Source organism: Trachypithecus francoisi, unplaced genomic scaffold (assembly GCF_009764315.1).
Source record: "Trachypithecus francoisi isolate TF-2019V2 unplaced genomic scaffold, Tfra_2.0 Contig01585, whole genome shotgun sequence".
Taxonomy (NCBI): Eukaryota; Metazoa; Chordata; class Mammalia; order Primates; family Cercopithecidae; genus Trachypithecus; species Trachypithecus francoisi.
In genome coordinates this window covers 9,703,160-9,719,039 of record NW_022681444.1, presented here as the reverse complement: position 1 = coordinate 9,719,039, position 15,880 = coordinate 9,703,160, and the positions used below count along the sequence as shown (strand labels likewise).

Sequence of the window (15,880 nt, the reverse complement as noted above, 5' to 3'; positions counted from 1 at the left end):
AATCAGAGAGCAAAGCCCACCTGTGTGCACAGGCAGAAGTGTGGATGCTGTAGGGAAGTGCTCATTCACGTGGGACTTGCTCCATCTTCCAAGGAACGGGGAGACTCCTCATGTCTCCCTGCTTACTCTGAGGAAAGGATTCAGAGAAAGGAATCCAAGCTGGCTACAGTGGCTCACGCCTGTAATCCCAGCACTTAGAGAGGCCAGGGTGGGAGACTCTCTTGAGCCCAGGAATTCGAGACCAGCCTGGGCAACATAGTGAGACCTCATCTCTACAAAAAAATTTAAAAATTAGACAGCCATGGTGGCACACACCTGCAGTCCCAGCTACTTGGGAGGCTGAGATGGGAGGATCACTTGAGCCCAGGAGGTCGAGGCTACAGTGAGCCATGATTGCACCACTGCACTCCAGCCCAGGCAACAAAGCGAGACCCTGTCTCAAAAAAAAAAAAAAGGAAAAAATAAAAGAAAGAAAGGAGTCCAGGAGGTGTATGGGAATCCCATGAGGGCTTCCTCGCTGCAGACACGAGACATCTTCAGGTATGGGTCGTGACCTGTTCTCAGCACAGGGCCTTACAGTGCCACTTAGAAAGTGCAAAGGTCTCACTGGGAGGTGCAGGTTGCATGCAGCAAGCTGAGATCGCACCACTGCACCCCAGCCTGGGTGTCAGAGCAAGATCCTGTCTCAAAAAAAAAAAAGGGGCGAGTGTCTGAGACTATGGTAGAATCATGGCACTGCCCCGTTTTCGTGGGCCTCTCTGCATTTCTGTGAACACATTGCATCTTCCTGCCTTGATTAGAACGCAGTCCCTTTTTTGCTGTGGCCTTTTGATATTTGACTTTGCACACGATGCCCCTAAAGCTAATAGGCACTGGCCTTTCCTTTCCAAAGGGTAGTTGGTCAAATTAATGATCGCCAAAAGGCCATAGTTAATTTGCTCTCCTTTCTGTTTCATTCCATTAGTTTGCAAACCAGCAAAGTTCAAGAAAACTTCTGAGCATCAAAGAGTAGGGATCTCATTAGGAAGCAGACAGGTAGTTCTAAAGTTTTTCAAACTGTGGAGCCATAGAAAAAGGGGCAATTGTGAGCCTCTACCAGCAAGAGACGCCAATTCACTAAGTGGCAACTTTGTGTTGGCAGCTGGTTACGTCCTGGCTGCAGACAGGCGCATGGTAGGCCGGGACAGCCTGTAAGGGGATGAACATGTGACCCTCAGCCGGCCTCATGGCAGCTTCCCCATGTCATCACCAAGGAGACTGCAGCTCAGGGGGGTTCTAGGCAGAGTCGGGATTTGAACTCGGGTCTGGTGGGCTCGACAAGCCTGGATCCTTGTGCCTCGGCTGCACAGCCTCTCCTAGGAGCAGAAGGTAGCAAAGAAACAGGGCTTCCTGCCAGTATTTAACAGAGGCTTGCTAGTGATACTTAGAAACCTTTTAGCAACGTTTACGATGCTATGGTAGCAAAAGCTGGTAAACCCAGAGATTAAATTCCAACACACCCTCCACGCGCTTCATACACACTCACCCTGCTGGTCCTCAGCTGCAACCAGGCTGACGTTGTTGTACAATAGGCCCCTCTCACCAGAAATTGGGAGGTTCCCACAACCCCTTTCTGTACACTGGGCCAAGCACCATGCGCCCCCTTGGATGAGGAGCTGCAGCAGATGCATGATCAAACCACAGCCGCCCCAGCGAGAGATGCTGGGCTTGCGTGGACCAGGCACTCTGAGCAGTTAGCTCTGAGCAGCGGCAGTGGTAACTAGAAAGGCATTTAGTCGGCCAAGCGTGGTGGCTCGCTCCTGTAATCCCAGCACTTTGGGAGGCCAAGGCAGGTGGATCATTGGAGGTCAGGAGTTCAAAATCAGTCTGGCCAATATGGCAAACCCTGTCTCTACTAAAAATACAAACATTAGCCAGGTGTGGTGGCGGGCACCTGTAATCCCAGCTACTTGGGCGACTGAGGCAGGAGAATCATTTGAGCCTGGGAAGTGGAGATTGCGGTGAGCCAAGATTGCACCACTGCACTCCAGTCTGGGCGACAGAGTAAGACCCTGTCTCAGAAAAAGAAAAAAAAAAAAAAAGACGTTTACTCTTAAAGGACAGACCCAGGCAAAAAGAGCAGAGGACAGAAGCTGGAGCTGTCGCACAGCCGGCCCTTTGGGGAACTAGACGTAGTTCCGAGTGTGGCAGGCAGGGTAGGAGGCGCTGGGCCCTCCCTGTGGGCAGTGAGGTTTGGGTGCCATGAGCGCCTCCCTCGGGCAGTGCGTTCCTCCCCCGGGCAGTGCGTTCCTCCCCCGTGGCTGCTGTAATAATTGACCATGCTGTGTGGTTCACATAGACAAACGTATTCCAGAGTTCCGGAGGCTGGAAGTCTGCGGCAGGTCTCACACGGCTGACACCCAGGGACAGCAGGGCCGTGCTCCCCTCTGGAGACGCTGGGGGGGACTCCATTTCCTCCTCTTTCCCAGCTTCTAGAGGCCGACCTCATTTCTTAGTTGCTGGTCACGGCCGCTCCCTCCTTCTCGAAGCCAGCAGGCTTGGGTGGAGGCCTCACAGCGGTCACTCTGACTCCCCTTCCGTCTCCCTCTTACCCCTTTAAGGACGATGGGGAGGACACGAGGCCCACCAGCATAATCCAGGCTGTGCTCCCTACTCAAAACTCCACCGATTCGCAGCCACATCTCCAGCGGCAGCCCTCCTTCCCTCTTGCCGTGTAACCTAACGTGCTCCCAGGTTCCGGGGCCTAGCAGACACCTGCTGGACACCGTGGGGGCCACCCTGGGGGCCACTGAAGGCTGCTGAACTCACGCCAGAGATGCAGGCCTCGATTTGCTTTGGAGGAACCCGTCCTCAGCGTCCCGTCAGTTCACATCCTTTGATTAGATTGGCTCGAATCAAACTACCCCTCCCCACTGCACCCTAGAGTAAGGAGGTCCAGGCCAGTCTTAGCGTCAGAACCAGCCACGCACACACACGCACACACCACATACAACCACACACACACCGCGTACACATATACACCATGCACACACACACGCACACACACCACATACAACCGCACACACCACGTACACACATACACCATGCACACACACCACATACACACCACATACAACCGCACACACACGGCGTACACATATACACCACGCACACACACCACATACACACCACACACGCACACCACATATGCACACACACACCACATACACACACCACAAAGACACACACACACCACATACACATACACAACACGCACACACACCACATACAACCACACACACACCACGTACACATATACACCACGCACACACACCACATACAACACACACGCACACCACATACACACCACACACGCACACCACATACACACACCACAAAAACACACACGCACACACACCACATACACACCACATACAACCACACACACACCACATACGCACACACACACCACATACACCACAAAAACACACACGCACACACACCACATACACACCACATACAACCACACACACACCACATACACACACCACACGCACACCACATACAACGACACACACACCACATACGCACACACACACCACATACACACAACCACACACACGTACACCACATACACCACATACACATACCACATACACACACGCATACACACACCACATACACACACCATATACACACACGCATACACACACCACATACACACACGCATACACACACCATATACACACACGCATACACACACCACATACACACACCACATAGACACACCATATACACACACGCATACACACACCACATACACACACGCATACACACACCACATACACACACGCACGAACACACCACACACGCACGAACACACACACCACATACACATACACAACACGCACACACACCACATACACATATACACCATGCACACACACCACATACACACCACATACAACCGCACACACACCACGTACACATATACACCACGCACACACACCACATACACACCACACACGCACACCACATACGCACACACACACCACATACACCACAAAAACACACACACACACACCACATACACATACACAACACGCACACACACCACATACAACCACACACACACCACGTACACATATACACCACGCACACACACCACATACAACACACACGCACACCACATACACACCACACACGCACACCACATACACACACCACAAAAACACACGCACACACACCACATACACACCACATACAACCACACACACACCACATACACACACCACACGCACACCACATACAACGACACACACACCACATATGCACACACACCACATACACACAACCACACACACGTACACCACATACACCACATACACACACGCATACACACACCATATACACACACCACATACACACACGCATACACACACCATATACACACACGCATACACACACCACATACACACACGCATACACACACCACATACACACACGCACACACGCACGAACACACACACCACACACGCACACACGCACGAACACACACACCACACACGCACACACGCACGAACACACACACCACATACACATACACAACACGCACACACACCACATACACACAACCACACACACGTACACCACATACACCACACACACACGCATACACACACCATATACACACACCACATACACACACGCATACACACACCACATACACGCACGCGTGCACACACGAACACACCACACGCACACACACACGAACACACACACCACATACAACCACACACACACCACGTACACATATACACCATGCACACACACCACATACACACCACACACGCACACCACATACACGCACACACACACCACATACACACACCACAAAGACACACACGCACACACACCACATACACATACACAACACGCACACACACCACATACACACAACCACACACACGTACACCACATACACCACATACACACACGCATACACACACCATATACACACACGCGTGCACACACACACATGAACACACCACACACGCACACACGCACGAACACACACACCACATACAACCACACACCACATACATGCACACACACCACATACACATACACACCACTCGCACACACCACATACACAATCACACACGCACACCACAGACACGCACACACACACCACATACAACCACACACACCACATACACCACACACATGCACACACACCACATACACAGACATACACACCACGCACACACACCACATACACACAACCACACATGCACACCACATACACGCACACACCACATACAACCACACACACACCACATACACCACACACATGCACACACACCACATACACAGACATACACACCATGCACACATACCACATACACACAACCACACACACACTGCACAGCCCACATACACACATCAACCTACACACCACGCACACACACCACACACACACCACATGCACACACCACACACACCACATACACACACACGCATACACACGCACACACATGCGCACACATACTTGCACACACGCACATGCACACACACACCACATACACACTGTGGTAGGCCCAGGGATGGGCATGTGATCTCACCCGCCAAGGAGACACAGTTATACCTGGAGGGGACGCCCTTGTCTTCCTGCTGTGGGATGTGGAGCTGCTGTCTTGGACCAGGAAGTGGGAATGGAATGTCTTGGGAATGGAGCCCACCCGTCCAGAACAGATACGACAGACTTGGGGGTCTAAAGACACTGTGGGTCCTCAACCAGCCCTCCCCACTCACCCCCGGGTGTAGACAGAGGAGAGAAGCCTCTGCCTTGTTTAAGCCACTGTGACTCGGGGCCTTCTGTCCCTCACCCCTAACTTGGTCCCAACTCATACACCCGCTGTGACGGGCTCTCTCAGCACCTACAGCCTGGGAAAGTGCCGTTTGTCCGTGCACGCGTCTGATGGGGTGTGTGTCGTCCATGGGCAGGTTTTCAGCGCATAGTGAGTATATATTCGGAACCCAGGATTTCATGGCTGGTTCACTGTTAACTGGGGGTTCAGAGGATGAACTCTGCATATCCTCCCCAGCTGTGCAGCCCAGGGTCCCCACGAAGGGCCTTGCAGCGGGGGTGGAGGGGACGGCGGGAGGACCTCTTACTCGGATGTGATCAGGTACATTTTTGTTTTCTGTCTGGATGAAGTTTGCTGTTTCTACATGTATCGCATCACGACTGAAATGTCACAGTTTATGTGACTAATCCCCGTGTACTGTTAACATCCCGCCGTGTGACATTTTCCCCCTTCAAGGGGGGACTTACGCTCCCTCTCTGTCATCCTTCTGTCCCTGGCGCTGCGCGCAAAGTCAGTGTCTTCTTTTGACCAAGATGTTTTGTTCGGGCTGAATGTATTTTAACTTTAGGTCGTGGCAGAATCGGTTGCTTCCCTCCCCAGTGGTCACGCTTCCATTCTTCCTCTCTAATAGAGCTCCCAGTTTTAGCCTGGGACGAAGACTTCATCACCCAGCTTCTTTACAATTTGGAGTGGCTGTGGAGGTGCGACTGAGGTTACGCACAACTTTTGGGAGGTGTCCTTAGGGGAGTGGTGAGAGGAGGGAGGTCTTTTCTACCCTTCCTCTTTCTTGCTGGCGGAAGTGTGGACATGATGGCTGGTCCTCAAGCAGCCACTCTAGACCCTGAGGTAGAAGCCACATGCTGAGGATGGCAGAGCAGCAAGGTAAGAGGCTGGCTTACTGGCAATTTGAACATCCATCTCTGGTCTTCTCTTGTACTGGAGGGAACTAAGTTATCTTGTTTAACCCACTAATGTTCTGGGTTTTCTGTCACTGGCAGCTGGATTTGATCCTACTTGTCACAAGGGTGTCAAGTGAAAATTGGCGCTTTAAAACAATCCACAGTAGTCCCCTTTCAGAGGAGCTCACCGAGAGTCTCAGCTCAGGATGGGCGCAGTGGCTCACACATGTAATCCCAGCACTTTGGGAGGCCGAAGTGGGCAGATCCCTTGAAGTCAGGAGTTGAAGACCAGCCTGGCCAACATGGTGGAACTCCGTCTCTACTAAAAATACAAAAATTAGCCAGCTGTGGTGGCGGGCACCTGTAATCCCAGCTACTTTCGAGGCTGAGGCAGGAGAATTGCTTGAACCTGGCAGGTGGAGGTTGCAGCGAGCAGAGATTTCGCCACTGCACTGCAGCCTGGGCGACAGAGCGAGATTCTGTCTCAAAAAAAAAGAGTTCCAGCTCTTTGCCAGACTTTGTTATTGACTGTGGTGTTCACCACAGTTACACCCAAGGCCCAGCCAGAGCTGGGGCCCCCTCCCACTCGCCTCTTGCTGGCTGCCTTCCCTACGATCATTAACACCCCGATTCCACCAGCCTCTCTTGCACCCCACATGATTTCAGTTTTTGCTGGTGTTTAACACTGGTAAAGGTTATCAAATCCATCTTTAGTCAAGAAAAGCAGTTTAATGAGCGGGTTTCTGCCTCATGAAGAGAAAGGCTGTGCGCACGTGTGTTATGTGCTAAGTCACAGACAGCCTGCGGCGCCCCGTGTCCGCCTTGCCGATTTAATCTCTTGGCCGGTGTTGGACAAACAGAGCAGCCTGTTTCCTCATTTTCTCCTCCCAGGCCTCCCCAGCCCCCCTCATGCATTTTTCATCAACTCCTTCTGCCTGGGAACCGTATTGATTGGCTGATTAAGCCATCAAGTCACAGCCAACAGCTTTAATGTTCTAACCCTGGAGCCTGAGTTCTTTTCCATCCCTATCACTGTGTTCCTCGCCTCGAACCCCTCCAGCCCCGCCCTGATGTTGCAGGTGTGTTCCAATCATCAAAAGATGAACTGTTGAGAACCCAGGCCCCTTCCTGAATGATGCTTCACCTGTCACCTAAACAGAATACCCACAACTTTATTCTTTTTTTTTTTTTTTGAGACAGAGTTTCACTCGTGTAGCCCAGGCTGGAGTGCAGTGGCATGATCTCGGCTCACTGCAACCTCTGCCTCCCAGGTTCAAGCGATTCTCCTGCCTCAGCCTCCCAAGTAGCTGGGATTACAGGTGTGACCCACCATACCCGGCCTGGTTTTCTTTGTTGTTGTTTTTTTGTTTTTGAGACGGAGTTTCACTCTTGTTACCCAGGCTGGAATGCAATGGCACAATCTCAGCTCTCTGCAACCTCTGCCTCCCAGGTTCAACTGATTCTCCTGCCCCAGCCTCCGGAGTAGCTGGGATTACAGGTGTGCACCACCACGCCCAGCTAATTTTTGTATTTTTAGTACAGACGAGGTTTTACCATGTTGGCCAGGCTGGTCTTTAACTCCTGACCTCAGGTGATCCACTTGCCTCAGCCTCCCAAAGTACTGGGGATTACAGGCATGAGCCACTGTGCCTGGACAACTTTATTATCATTTTTAATTACACCTCTAGAGAGGACCCCTTTTTCAAAACCCAAACTCCATATTTGTTCTCTTTTGCTGCAAAAATAAATAAATAAATAAATAAATAAAGTAAAAAAAAAAAAATTACCCCAGAACTTAGCTGTTTAATGTCCCGCAGCATCTGAGGGTCAGGGATTCAAGAGTGTCTTCGTGGCCTGGCTCTCTGTCTCCCTGTGTCACTCTGTGACTCTGAAAGTGCAGTCACAGAGTCAGGGGCCATTATCTGACACGCCCCCGAGTGGGCAGCTCCCCTTCAGAGGTGGTGGCACCCACGTGGCTGCCGGTAGGAGGCCTCCGCGCCTCGCCATGTGGACGTCCCCATCTGAGCGTCTGGAGTGTCCTCCCATGTGGTCATGTGGCCACTGCCCCCGCAGGTGAGGGATCCTAGGGAGGGCCAGTGGTGAGCCGCGGTGCCTTCGATGGCCTGGTCTCGCGTGTCCACCGTCACTCTGCTCCTTTTCTGTTTGTCGGAAGCGAGTCACCAAGTCTGGCCCACATTCAGGGGAAGTGCCGCATTAGGCCCGACCGTTTGACGAGCAGGCCCAAGGATTTGAGGACACATTTCAAAGTGTCATCCTCCACCCTCTGGCCACCGAGTCCTGCATTTCTTCCTGTGCAAAATATCCTCGCTCCCCCTCCCAGCAGACCCCAAAACTCTCAACCTGTCACAGCCTCTGTTCCGAGTCCGGGATCTCATCCAGGTGAGGACGAGCTCCCCGGGACTGTTCCTGGGTCAGCTCCTCGCCTGAGAGCCGCTCCACCTGGAGGCCTGCATGCGGAAAGCCAAGCGGTCGGCCCCACAGGCCCTGCACCCACAGCAGGGCAGTCTGGGATAACCGCAATACACTCCCCCATCCCTCGCTCCTGGCACAACGCTGGGCACCTGGGGCACCGCCACTACCCAGACAGTGAGTGAGGGAGCCAAGGAGGGAACAGCCTGGTACTCAGACGCAAAGATGCGTGGTCAGCTCCGGCTCGTCACCCAGGTCCCAGCTCACCTGCAACCTCCAAATCCCACCACGAGCTGGGGCCTGACTCCAATCACCATCCTGACACCCTGGCACCCTCTGGAATGACTCCAGCTTCTCCCGGTGACTTCCTCTCCCCGCTAGCAGGGGAGCCAGGGAGCAAGGCCTGATCTGCCTTGTTCACTGTGTCCCGTGCACCTAGAACAGGACGTGGCAAACAGTAAGTGCTCAATAAGTGCTTGTGGACTGAAGGAATGGAGAAGTGGAATAGCCGATAATCAGAGTTGCCAGGCAGGGCAGCCTGAGGCACAGTCCCAGCACTGGAGAAATCGGGACGTGGACTGAATATTTGATGGTGGCATCGGTGTCTGTTTTCTGGGGCAGATGACAGAACCTTTCTGTAGGAATGCACCGTGTTCTCAGCAGGCACAGCCCAAAGTATGACGGGGAAGTGCTATGGTGGCTTCAGCCTGCCTGCAAGGGTTTGGCAGGGCAGGGGTGTGGGGGGAGAGAGAGAGAGCGCAAGAGCAGGCTGGTGCACAAATGTGGCAAAATGTGAACAATCAGTGAAGGGAGATGAGGAATTGTGAGATGCACGGACTCAGCTTTAAACACCTCCATAGGTGAGACATTCCTCACCTGATGACATCTGGGTCCTCTTGAAGGGTTTAATGCCCCAGGAACCAGCTGCCCTCTCATGCTGGCTCTGAGGAGACAGAAGAGGGCAAATGGGCATACGGTAAATGGGCATACAGAAGGCACACCAGGGCGGGTGCTGTGGCTCACACCTGTCATCCCAGCACTTTGGGAGGCCGAGGCGGGCGGATCACCTGAAATCGGGAGTTCTAGACCAGCCTGGCCAACATGGTCAAACCCCATCTCTACTAAAAATTAGCTGGGCATGGTGGCGGGTGCCTGTAGTCCCAGCAACCCGGGAGGCTGAGGCAGGAGAATCACTTGAACCCAGAAATCGGAGCTTGCAGTGAGCCAAGATTGCACCACTGCACTCCAGCCTGGGTGACAGAGAGAGACTCTATCTCAAAAAAAAAGAAGGTGGGGGGGTGCCCACCAAGTTCCTCAGAGGGCTCTGTGGCCTTTGGGGCCTTTGAAGACAGGTAAAGGTTGGTAAACTGCCAGGCAGCAGCCCAGAGGCCTGCAGAGAAAGTTGCACACCATGGACAAGAAAAGCCTCTCCCACGGCCAGCCTGTCAGGATGGGCATCTCAGGGGCAGGCGGCCCGGCCTCCCTCACCCAGTGCAATGCCTGGCTCCCACCTCCCTCCCCATGACCCCTTCCGGCCCCCTCCAGACTCCCACTCTCCAACCCCGTCCACTGCCAGCTACCCCAGTCCACTCCCCATCAATCTCTAATGGCCCTGGCGTCAAATGCAAGGCATGCTGGCCGCCCCTGGCCCCGAGCCCTGCTGCAGGCACAGCTGCCTGGCTCCCCTGTAGGAGCTTACGCCAAGCCTGGCCACTCCTTCCTAACCTGGAGTCCTGAGAGTCCCCATCCCTGCCCTCTCTGTGGTCCCCAACTGTGTCCCCTGACACCCTGGGGTGCGAGAGGGGAGTTTCTGCTTTCAGAACACCCGTCTGCTCTGAGTAGGGCCCTGTGCCAGGCATGGTCTTGCGTTCCCCATACACTGAAAGGCAGGGACCATGTCACCTCACTGGGATCTGGCCTGTGGGGCCGCCAATACCTGGGGACTGGATGAGGGCTCAGTGGCCACCCAGTCACCTCCACCGGCTTGGTCATCAGCTCACCCAGCGGGTCGGGAGTAGAGAAGGGAGATTGGCACCAGTTGTGGGGGATTTGGGCCCAGGACAAAGAGCTTGTTCCCGAGGCGGCCCTGCCGTGGCGTGATTGGCTCTGTCGTGTAGGAAGTCAGTGTGGCAGTAAGAGGGATGGGAGAACCAGACCAGGAGACCCCAGCTCTCCAGAGGAGCCCAAAAGCGGGGCTCATGGATAGGCGCCTCTGTTGCCAATAACTTGCCTGGATGCCAGATGAAACCTCACGACTCCTCTGCGGCCAGCCAGCGGGATGGTCTTTGTGGGGTCCCACGGCTCCCCTCCAAGCCGCTCTTGGAGAAGGGAGGCTCCTGGGCTGACTCTGGTGCCGCAGCTGGCGGTGGATATGCTCCACGTCACCCCTGCTTTCCTAGGACACAACACAGAAGCAGAGAACCCAGGACACCGACCCGCCAGAGGTCCACAGCTGCTTCCCAGGCTTTTCCTGGAGTCATCTCCCCACAGGCGATTTCCACCAAACCCACATTGATGACACCCCCAGATAACACAGTCTCCCCAGTGGCAGCCCAGAGCCTGTCCCCACCCTCCTGCCCCCTGAGAAGCCTCCGAGGTGTGCCCTGACCATCACCAAGCGAGCTCCTCTACGTCCGGTTTCAAGGGGTTCATGGGGTGGCTGCGTGGAATTTACTTAACAACATCTCCTCAGCCCCCCGTGAGCGGCTCTCGCTAGGCATTTAGCGGCAGCTTCCCATCCGTGTCCTTTCCTGTGTTACTAAATACCAAGATATTCTGGTCCGAGTTCCCACTCCCCCAAGCCCTGATTCACGCGGGTGTGCATGCTGAGGAGTGTGAGACATCGTCACCTGCCCCCATGAACCGGGATGGGCGGTGACATCGCCAGCAAGAAGCTGGCATTTGAGCGCAGGTTCTGCAAATATCTCCAGGGCCCGCGTTAAACCATCAGAAACCACGCGTGTAACCGGTGACATCACCCCCCGTTCAAACCGCTTTTCTCTCGGCTTTTTCTCTTCCCTCAATGGATGTCCATTTCTCAGGCTCACCCGGCTCTGGGGCTGTTGAGGTCTCAGCCGTTTTGAGGGCAAATGCCCCAAGCCCCTGCTGCCTCTGGCTTTTCACTTCTTCCCAATTTTGAATTCATCTTCTTGCCTTCTAGCCTAATACGTGCACTAGGGCAGGCTTCATCGTAATAATGTAGTCACGGGATGTTGACAGGGCTCACCGTGTGCCTGGCTATGCAGGCTGGCTCCTGGGGTGGCGGGTGCTGAGAATGGATGAACATGCTTGCCAGTGGCCCGCACCTGCAAGGGAATGGGGAGGTGGCAGGACTGGGCAGAGGGAGGAGCTGAACTGACGCACCGTCCCAGGAGCCCTCCACCAGCCCAGCAGGACCTCAGACATGGCCTGGGCGAGGCGGATCTCTGCAGCCCACCCTGAAGGAACTGAGAGCTGAGCCTGTCTGGTGACCACGCCCTGTAGCTGGGCAGCAGGTCCTTCCCGAAGATGATCTGGGTGGCGCCTCTCATCTATGTGACCCAACTTCACCCTCACCGCAATGCCCCGGGACTGTTTTGCAGGTGAGACAACAGGCTCAGAGAGATTCAGTTGCTCGCCCACAGTCACACAGCTGGAGGTCTGCGCAGATCTTTCTGGCTGCAGGCCCATGCTCAGAACCATTGCTGCACTGCCTCTCAGGCTAAATAGTGGAATTTGTGGAATATATTTTTTTTAGAGTTGAGGTCTCACTCTATTGCCCAGGCTGGATGCAGGGCACAATCTCAGATCACTGCAGCCTCCGTCTCCTGGCCTCAAGCAATCCTCTTACCTCAGCCTCCTGAGTAGCTGGGACCATGGGTGCGTGCCACCACACCCAGCCAAATAATGAGATTTGAAAGATGAAACTGAGGTGCTGTGTGCTCTGTCGTCCTAGGGAACAGACCTCGGCCCTGTCCGGTGGCCTGGCTTCCTCCCTCGGGAGAGTTTCTGCTTCCTCGTCTGCAGATCGGCCCAGCCAGTGCCACCCCACTTTCCTTCCTGTTTCCCTTCCTCATTGTCCGGTGAAACTGGGAGCAGCTTCTGGGATGGATGTCATTTGGGTTTGTTCTGTCTTTGATGCCAAAGGAGGAAAGGGAAGAGTTGTTCTGCACCATCGTGGGTACCAAGATACTGGTTTGCTGAGTCCCTCTCAGAGAAGCACCGGCAGGGAGGCTGACGCCATAAAAGGGCGAACCCACAAGAGATGATCCCGGCCGGGCGCGGTGGCTCAAGCCTGTAATCCCAGCACTTTGGGAGGCCGAGACGGGCGGATCACGAGGTCAGGAGATCGAGACCATCCTGGCTAATACGGTGAAACCCTGTCTCTACTTAAAAATACAAAAAACTAGCCGGGCGATGAGGCGGGCGCCTGTAGTCCCAGCTACTCGGGAGGCTGAGGCAGGAGAATGGCGTAAACCCGGGAGGCGGAGCTTGCAGTGAGCTGAGATCCGGCCACTGCACTCCAGCCTGGGTGGCAGAGCAAGACTCCGTCTCAAAAAAAAAAAAAAAAAAAAAAAAAAAACGAGATGATCCCACAATGGGACCCCAAAGGCAATTTCCTGCCTCTCCAGCTAGCCCACTGCTTATTACGGGGTGTGCGCGGTTATGGTGCTGAGAGGAGACACCCTGGGAGGAGGCGGTGTCACATAAAACATTGTCCAACTTGGCCTGGTGGCCTGGCCCGCGGTGAGCTCAGTAAACGGGGAGGAAATGGGTGGCTGTAGTGGTCGCCTGGGGCCCCAGCTCACCCTGCTGGAGGCAGTCCCGGCCCTTCCTTTCGCCTTCCTCTCCTCCCCTTTCCGCCTCCTCCACCCTTAGCAGCCAGGGCGGGGCCAGTGCCTGGCTCAGCCAATCAAATGCTTCCTTCTGGTTTCAAATTTTGGGCTAAGGGAGATCATTGAGAGTGCACGCTTAGCTTGGCTCTGGGCTGTGGTTCCCGCTGCCCCACTGGCCGTGGCTTCCACCATTCCCTGCCTCCCCGTGGATTCCAGTAGCTTCAGCTGTTCCTCCAGTTCCTCTGTTTGCTGTGTAAGACGCCAGAGCCAGTTTAGGCTGTTGCAGCCCGAGGTCCTGGCTGTCTGAAAGCAAAAGAGGCACATCGGGGGCCAGCACCTCCAGCAGGACACTGGACACACGTCTGGGGGACACCACATAGCTGCTCCAGGTAGTGAGCTTCTCCATCAGGAGAAGCAAACAAGCACAGGCTGGAAGCCTCCTTGACAAGAACGACACCTTGACTTAGTGCGATGCAACAAGCCTGTGAGAGCAAAGTGAGCTGCTGCCGCTGCCGTGTTTGTTGTGGTTACAATTGGTTAACGCTATGACAATGATTCAGCCTAAATCACAGCACCTGCCCAGCCCCACCTTTGGCTTCGAGGCTGAGACTGAGTGTCCCTCAGGTGGAAAGAGAAGGGTGCGTTTGTCCCTGGAAAAATCTGCGTCATTTCTGTGGGACAAGCCTCCCCGTCAGTTCAGGGCTGGCTCCATCCTGAACCACCTCAGAAGGCCCAGCTTTCAAAATGTGTGGCTGATTTTGTTTTCAAAGAGAGAGAAGACAGGGGACAGGAAGCACCATCCCAGATCTGCTTTCACCACCAGATAATCCTTTGTCATAAATGCCAGAACTTTCCATGAGGCTGCTGAAATGTGCTCGGCCTTCCCAGGCTGGTGTTACGGCCAGGCCGCCTCCTGCTTGCAGCTGGTGAGGACAGACAGGGCACGCTGTGGCCTCTGTGAGGTTGCAGGCCCAGGTGTGTGAAGGAAGGGAAGACACAGGGGCCCCATGACCTCCAGAGAGGCCTCCTCACCCGGACGCACCCTTGGGCAGTTACAGCAACGACGTCCCCAAGCCACACCCGGTTTCCTCCCCAAGCTCAACTGCACCCAGGGTGGTGGCAGGACCTCAGCTGGTCCCTCACCAGCCCTGGGCTTCCCTGGTAAAGTGGGCTGTAGACGCTGGGCAGGCCAGACCCCAGACTCCGGCTCCTCCACCCAGGCCTGGGAGTAGTTCTCAGTTTGCTCATTGTCCCCTAGCCCCACCTGAGATCAGGTCCTTGTCGCCTGGAGCCAGGGGATCTGCAGCTCCCCTCCCCTCCCCCTGCTCTCTCGAAGCCCACGGTAGAAGTGCCCCCTGGGTTGGACCATGCCGGGGTGCCCTCTGGGTCAGACCAGGTTCCAGCTCCTCAGACAGCGGGAGACGCCTGTTCACCTCTCCTCAGCCCCCTCTCCCTCTCCACACGCTGTCCCCTCCCTGGGAAGGCTGCACCCCTCTGTTCCCAGCCACTCACTCCCTTGAGGCCCACTCAGTCCTCCCTGCAGCAGCCTCCCGGCCTGGGGGCTCACGGACCGCCTGCAGCAAACGTTGCTCAGGCTCTGTGGGTGGCACTGTGTATTCGGCCCGGGGTCTCTGGCGTGCGGGTGTCAGCCAGCGTGGAACCTGCTCAAGGTGGGCCCTCAGGCAGTGGTGCTGAACGACTGAATGAATGAATGAATTCTGGCCTAGAGGGTGGGACCGGCATGGAGCTACACAGCAGTGCCCCCAGGAAGAGGCTAAGATGGGAGGGGTTCCAGAAGGCTGAGCAGAGGGATCTGCTGAGAGCAGAACCAGAGGCTGAGCAGTGGGGAAGGGTCAGGCCGGGAGAGAGGGTGAGGTGGGCGGGGCTC

The 15,880-nt window shown here is 54.9% G+C and overlaps 1 long non-coding RNA gene across 1 annotated transcript; it reads right to left on the bottom strand.

The window, feature by feature from the left end:
- Nucleotides 1–8,409: 8,409 nt before the first annotated feature.
- LOC117073540 lies at nucleotides 8,410–11,278 on the bottom strand. Its single transcript, XR_004433266.1, has 3 exons — nucleotides 11,115–11,278; nucleotides 10,055–10,121; nucleotides 8,410–9,216 (listed from the first exon to the last, which is right to left on the bottom strand). It is a non-coding gene; the product is annotated as an uncharacterized LOC117073540 (long non-coding RNA).
- Between the last annotated feature and the right edge of the window lie 4,602 nt (nucleotides 11,279–15,880).